Here is an 8,178-nt window from a genome sequence, read left to right on the forward strand (position 1 = left end):
AAAATCTCGAGAAAATTATATGAACACAATTAACCATTTATATACCATTTTATTCGTTATTTTATTCTGCATCTTTCGTACGAACAAAGTTTTTCGTATCTTTTACGGTTTTCATGTTATAGAGCAATATGTGTAGATGTTAACTTGTCAAAATGCAAAGTGCGGCTAGGTTGGAGCAATACTCCTCACGATTCGATATTTCTGTAAAGAAAACATATAAAGTATTATACATCGTTAGAAAGGTCTCAAAATTCTTAGTTTTTTTCCCATATATCGCAACTTCGAATTCCGAACGGTGTGGCCTACAGGCGAGTTGCCGTCGTAAAATTTCAGGAAAATCGGAAAATCTCGAGAAAATTATATGAACACACTTAACCATTCATATACCATTTTATTCATAATTTTATTCTGCATCTTTCGTACGAACAAAGTTTTTTCGTATCTTTTACGGTTTTCATGTTATAGAGCAATATGTGTAGATGTTAACTTGTCAAAATGCAAAGTGCGGCTAGGTTGGAGCAATACTCCTCACGATTCGATATTTCTGTAAAGAAAACATATAAAGTATTATACATCGTTAGAAAGGTCTCAAAATTCTTAGTTTTTTTCCCATATATCGCAACTTCGAATTCCAAACGGTGTGGCCTACAGGCGAGTTGCCGTCGTAAAATTTCAGGAAAATCGGAAAATCTCGAGAAAATTATATGAACACACTTAACCATTCATATACCATTTTATTCATAATTTTATTCTGCATCTTTCGTACGAACAAAGTTTTTTCGTATCTTTTACGGTTTTCATGTTATAGAGCAATATGTGTAGATGTTAACTTGTCAAAATGCAAAGTGCGGCTAGGTTGGAGCAATACTCCTCACGATTCGATATTTCTGTAAAGAAAACATATAAAGTATTATACATCGTTAGAAAGGTCTCAAAATTCTTAGTTTTTTTCCCATATATCGCAACTTCGAATTCCAAACGGTGTGGCCTACAGGCGAGTTGCCGTCGTAAAATTTCAGGAAAATCGGAAAATCTCGAGAAAATTATATGAACACACTTAACCATTCATATACCATTTTATTCATAATTTTATTCTGCATCTTTCGTACGAACAAAGTTTTTTCGTATCTTTTACGGTTTTCATGTTATAGAGCAATATGTGTAGATGTTAACTTGTCAAAATGCAAAGTGCGGCTAGGTTGGAGCAATACTCCTCACGATTCGATATTTCTGTAAAGAAAACATATAAAGTATTATACATCGTTAGAAAGGTCTCAAAATTCTTAGTTTTTTTCCCATATATCGCAACTTCGAATTCCGAACGGTGTGGCCTACAGGCGAGTTGCCGTCGTAAAATTTCAGGAAAATCGGAAAATCTCGAGAAAATTATATGAACACACTTAACCATTCATATACCATTTTATTCATAATTTTATTCTGCATCTTTCGTACGAACAAAGTTTTTTCGTATCTTTTACGGTTTTCATGTTATAGAGCAATATGTGTAGATGTTAACTTGTCAAAATGCAAAGTGCGGCTAGGTTGGAGCAATACTCCTCACGATTCGATATTTCTGTAAAGAAAACATATAAAGTATTATACATCGTTAGAAAGGTCTCAAAATTCTTAGTTTTTTTCCCATATATCGCAACTTCGAATTCCGAACGGTGTGGCCTACAGGCGAGTTGCCGTCGTAAAATTTCAGGAAAATCGGAAAATCTCGAGAAAATTATATGAACACACTTAACCATTCATATACCATTTTATTCATAATTTTATTCTGCATCTTTCGTACGAACAAAGTTTTTTCGTATCTTTTACGGTTTTCATGTTATAGAGCAATATGTGTAGATGTTAACTTGTCAAAATGCAAAGTGCGGCTAGGTTGGAGCAATACTCCTCACGATTCGATATTTCTGTAAAGAAAACATATAAAGTATTATACATCGTTAGAAAGGTCTCAAAATTCTTAGTTTTTTTCCCATATATCGCAACTTCGAATTCCGAACGGTGTGGCCTACAGGCGAGTTGCCGTCGTAAAATTTCAGGAAAATCGGAAAATCTCGAGAAAATTATATGAACACACTTAACCATTCATATACCATTTTATTCATAATTTTATTCTGCATCTTTCGTACGAACAAAGTTTTTTCGTATCTTTTACGGTTTTCATGTTATAGAGCAATATGTGTAGATGTTAACTTGTCAAAATGCAAAGTGCGGCTAGGTTGGAGCAATACTCCTCACGATTCGATATTTCTGTAAAGAAAACATATAAAGTATTATACATCGTTAGAAAGGTCTCAAAATTCTTAGTTTTTTTCCCATATATCGCAACTTCGAATTCCAAACGGTGTGGCCTACAGGCGAGTTGCCGTCGTAAAATTTCAGGAAAATCGGAAAATCTCGAGAAAATTATATGAACACACTTAACCATTCATATACCATTTTATTCATAATTTTATTCTGCATCTTTCGTACGAACAAAGTTTTTTCGTATCTTTTACGGTTTTCATGTTATAGAGCAATATGTGTAGATGTTAACTTGTCAAAATGCAAAGTGCGGCTAGGTTGGAGCAATACTCCTCACGATTCGATATTTCTGTAAAGAAAACATATAAAGTATTATACATCGTTAGAAAGGTCTCAAAATTCTTAGTTTTTTTCCCATATATCGCAACTTCGAATTCCGAACGGTGTGGCCTACAGGCGAGTTGCCGTCGTAAAATTTCAGGAAAATCGGAAAATCTCGAGAAAATTATATGAACACACTTAACCATTCATATACCATTTTATTCATAATTTTATTCTGCATCTTTCGTACGAACAAAGTTTTTTCGTATCTTTTACGGTTTTCATGTTATAGAGCAATATGTGTAGATGTTAACTTGTCAAAATGCAAAGTGCGGCTAGGTTGGAGCAATACTCCTCACGATTCGATATTTCTGTAAAGAAAACATATAAAGTATTATACATCGTTAGAAAGGTCTCAAAATTCTTAGTTTTTTTCCCATATATCGCAACTTCGAATTCCAACGGTGTGGCCTACAGGCGAGTTGCCGTCGTAAAATTTCAGGAAAATCGGAAAATCTCGAGAAAATTATATGAACACACTTAACCATTCATATACCATTTTATTCATAATTTTATTCTGCATCTTTCGTACGAACAAAGTTTTTTCGTATCTTTTACGGTTTTCATGTTATAGAGCAATATGTGTAGATGTTAACTTGTCAAAATGCAAAGTGCGGCTAGGTTGGAGCAATACTCCTCACGATTCGATATTTCTGTAAAGAAAACATATAAAGTATTATACATCGTTAGAAAGGTCTCAAAATTCTTAGTTTTTTTCCCATATATCGCAACTTCGAATTCCGAACGGTGTGGCCTACAGGCGAGTTGCCGTCGTAAAATTTCAGGAAAATCGGAAAATCTCGAGAAAATTATATGAACACACTTAACCATTCATATACCATTTTATTCATAATTTTATTCTGCATCTTTCGTACGAACAAAGTTTTTTCGTATCTTTTACGGTTTTCATGTTATAGAGCAATATGTGTAGATGTTAACTTGTCAAAATGCAAAGTGCGGCTAGGTTGGAGCAATACTCCTCACGATTCGATATTTCTGTAAAGAAAACATATAAAGTATTATACATCGTTAGAAAGGTCTCAAAATTCTTAGTTTTTTTCCCATATATCGCAACTTCGAATTCCGAACGGTGTGGCCTACAGGCGAGTTGCCGTCGTAAAATTTCAGGAAAATCGGAAAATCTCGAGAAAATTATATGAACACACTTAACCATTCATATACCATTTTATTCATAATTTTATTCTGCATCTTTCGTACGAACAAAGTTTTTTCGTATCTTTTACGGTTTTCATGTTATAGAGCAATATGTGTAGATGTTAACTTGTCAAAATGCAAAGTGCGGCTAGGTTGGAGCAATACTCCTCACGATTCGATATTTCTGTAAAGAAAACATATAAAGTATTATACATCGTTAGAAAGGTCTCAAAATTCTTAGTTTTTTTCCCATATATCGCAACTTCGAATTCCGAACGGTGTGGCCTACAGGCGAGTTGCCGTCGTAAAATTTCAGGAAAATCGGAAAATCTCGAGAAAATTATATGAACACACTTAACCATTCATATACCATTTTATTCATAATTTTATTCTGCATCTTTCGTACGAACAAAGTTTTTTCGTATCTTTTACGGTTTTCATGTTATAGAGCAATATGTGTAGATGTTAACTTGTCAAAATGCAAAGTGCGGCTAGGTTGGAGCAATACTCCTCACGATTCGATATTTCTGTAAAGAAAACATATAAAGTATTATACATCGTTAGAAAGGTCTCAAAATTCTTAGTTTTTTCCCATATATCGCAACTTCGAATTCCGAACGGTGTGGCCTACAGGCGAGTTGCCGTCGTAAAATTTCAGGAAAATCGGAAAATCTCGAGAAAATTATATGAACACACTTAACCATTCATATACCATTTTATTCATAATTTTATTCTGCATCTTTCGTACGAACAAAGTTTTTTCGTATCTTTTACGGTTTTCATGTTATAGAGCAATATGTGTAGATGTTAACTTGTCAAAATGCAAAGTGCGGCTAGGTTGGAGCAATACTCCTCACGATTCGATATTTCTGTAAAGAAAACATATAAAGTATTATACATCGTTAGAAAGGTCTCAAAATTCTTAGTTTTTTTCCCATATATCGCAACTTCGAATTCCGAACGGTGTGGCCTACAGGCGAGTTGCCGTCGTAAAATTTCAGGAAAATCGGAAAATCTCGAGAAAATTATATGAACACACTTAACCATTCATATACCATTTTATTCATAATTTTATTCTGCATCTTTCGTACGAACAAAGTTTTTTCGTATCTTTTACGGTTTTCATGTTATAGAGCAATATGTGTAGATGTTAACTTGTCAAAATGCAAAGTGCGGCTAGGTTGGAGCAATACTCCTCACGATTCGATATTTCTGTAAAGAAAACATATAAAGTATTATACATCGTTAGAAAGGTCTCAAAATTCTTAGTTTTTTTCCCATATATCGCAACTTCGAATTCCAAACGGTGTGGCCTACAGGCGAGTTGCCGTCGTAAAATTTCAGGAAAATCGGAAAATCTCGAGAAAATTATATGAACACACTTAACCATTCATATACCATTTTATTCATAATTTTATTCTGCATCTTTCGTACGAACAAAGTTTTTTCGTATCTTTTACGGTTTTCATGTTATAGAGCAATATGTGTAGATGTTAACTTGTCAAAATGCAAAGTGCGGCTAGGTTGGAGCAATACTCCTCACGATTCGATATTTCTGTAAAGAAAACATATAAAGTATTATACATCGTTAGAAAGGTCTCAAAATTCTTAGTTTTTTTCCCATATATCGCAACTTCGAATTCCAAACGGTGTGGCCTACAGGCGAGTTGCCGTCGTAAAATTTCAGGAAAATCGGAAAATCTCGAGAAAATTATATGAACACACTTAACCATTCATATACCATTTTATTCATAATTTTATTCTGCATCTTTCGTACGAACAAAGTTTTTTCGTATCTTTTACGGTTTTCATGTTATAGAGCAATATGTGTAGATGTTAACTTGTCAAAATGCAAAGTGCGGCTAGGTTGGAGCAATACTCCTCACGATTCGATATTTCTGTAAAGAAAACATATAAAGTATTATACATCGTTAGAAAGGTCTCAAAATTCTTAGTTTTTTCCCATATATCGCAACTTCGAATTCCAAACGGTGTGGCCTACAGGCGAGTTGCCGTCGTAAAATTTCAGGAAAATCGGAAAATCTCGAGAAAATTATATGAACACACTTAACCATTCATATACCATTTTATTCATAATTTTATTCTGCATCTTTCGTACGAACAAAGTTTTTTCGTATCTTTTACGGTTTTCATGTTATAGAGCAATATGTGTAGATGTTAACTTGTCAAAATGCAAAGTGCGGCTAGGTTGGAGCAATACTCCTCACGATTCGATATTTCTGTAAAGAAAACATATAAAGTATTATACATCGTTAGAAAGGTCTCAAAATTCTTAGTTTTTTTCCCATATATCGCAACTTCGAATTCCGAACGGTGTGGCCTACAGGCGAGTTGCCGTCGTAAAATTTCAGGAAAATCGGAAAATCTCGAGAAAATTATATGAACACACTTAACCATTCATATACCATTTTATTCATAATTTTATTCTGCATCTTTCGTACGAACAAAGTTTTTTCGTATCTTTTACGGTTTTCATGTTATAGAGCAATATGTGTAGATGTTAACTTGTCAAAATGCAAAGTGCGGCTAGGTTGGAGCAATACTCCTCACGATTCGATATTTCTGTAAAGAAAACATATAAAGTATTATACATCGTTAGAAAGGTCTCAAAATTCTTAGTTTTTTTCCCATATATCGCAACTTCGAATTCCAACGGTGTGGCCTACAGGCGAGTTGCCGTCGTAAAATTTCAGGAAAATCGGAAAATCTCGAGAAAATTATATGAACACACTTAACCATTCATATACCATTTTATTCATAATTTTATTCTGCATCTTTCGTACGAACAAAGTTTTTTCGTATCTTTTACGGTTTTCATGTTATAGAGCAATATGTGTAGATGTTAACTTGTCAAAATGCAAAGTGCGGCTAGGTTGGAGCAATACTCCTCACGATTCGATATTTCTGTAAAGAAAACATATAAAGTATTATACATCGTTAGAAAGGTCTCAAAATTCTTAGTTTTTTTCCCATATATCGCAACTTCGAATTCCGAACGGTGTGGCCTACAGGCGAGTTGCCGTCGTAAAATTTCAGGAAAATCGAAAATCTCGAGAAAATTATATGAACACACTTAACCATTCATATACCATTTTATTCATAATTTTATTCTGCATCTTTCGTACGAACAAAGTTTTTTCGTATCTTTTACGGTTTTCATGTTATAGAGCAATATGTGTAGATGTTAACTTGTCAAAATGCAAAGTGCGGCTAGGTTGGAGCAATACTCCTCACGATTCGATATTTCTGTAAAGAAAACATATAAAGTATTATACATCGTTAGAAAGGTCTCAAAATTCTTAGTTTTTTTCCCATATATCGCAACTTCGAATTCCAAACGGTGTGGCCTACAGGCGAGTTGCCGTCGTAAAATTTCAGGAAAATCGGAAAATCTCGAGAAAATTATATGAACACACTTAACCATTCATATACCATTTTATTCATAATTTTATTCTGCATCTTTCGTACGAACAAAGTTTTTTCGTATCTTTTACGGTTTTCATGTTATAGAGCAATATGTGTAGATGTTAACTTGTCAAAATGCAAAGTGCGGCTAGGTTGGAGCAATACTCCTCACGATTCGATATTTCTGTAAAGAAAACATATAAAGTATTATACATCGTTAGAAAGGTCTCAAAATTCTTAGTTTTTTTCCCATATATCGCAACTTCGAATTCCAAACGGTGTGGCCTACAGGCGAGTTGCCGTCGTAAAATTTCAGGAAAATCGGAAAATCTCGAGAAAATTATATGAACACACTTAACCATTCATATACCATTTTATTCATAATTTTATTCTGCATCTTTCGTACGAACAAAGTTTTTTCGTATCTTTTACGGTTTTCATGTTATAGAGCAATATGTGTAGATGTTAACTTGTCAAAATGCAAAGTGCGGCTAGGTTGGAGCAATACTCCTCACGATTCGATATTTCTGTAAAGAAAACATATAAAGTATTATACATCGTTAGAAAGGTCTCAAAATTCTTAGTTTTTTTCCCATATATCGCAACTTCGAATTCCGAACGGTGTGGCCTACAGGCGAGTTGCCGTCGTAAAATTTCAGGAAAATCGGAAAATCTCGAGAAAATTATATGAACACACTTAACCATTCATATACCATTTTATTCATAATTTTATTCTGCATCTTTCGTACGAACAAAGTTTTTTCGTATCTTTTACGGTTTTCATGTTATAGAGCAATATGTGTAGATGTTACATTGTCAAAATGCAAAGTGCGGCTAGGTTGGAGCAATACTCCTCACGATTCGATATTTCTGTAAAGAAAAATATAAAGTATTATACATCGTTAGAAAGGTCTCAAAATTCTTAGTTTTTTTCCCATATATCGCAACTTCGAATTCTAACGG

This window comes from Ctenocephalides felis, unplaced genomic scaffold (genome assembly GCF_003426905.1).
Source record: "Ctenocephalides felis isolate EL2017-DRISC unplaced genomic scaffold, ASM342690v1 CF-g0.4_SCAFFOLD_01548, whole genome shotgun sequence".
NCBI classification, from domain to species: Eukaryota; Metazoa; Arthropoda; class Insecta; order Siphonaptera; family Pulicidae; genus Ctenocephalides; species Ctenocephalides felis.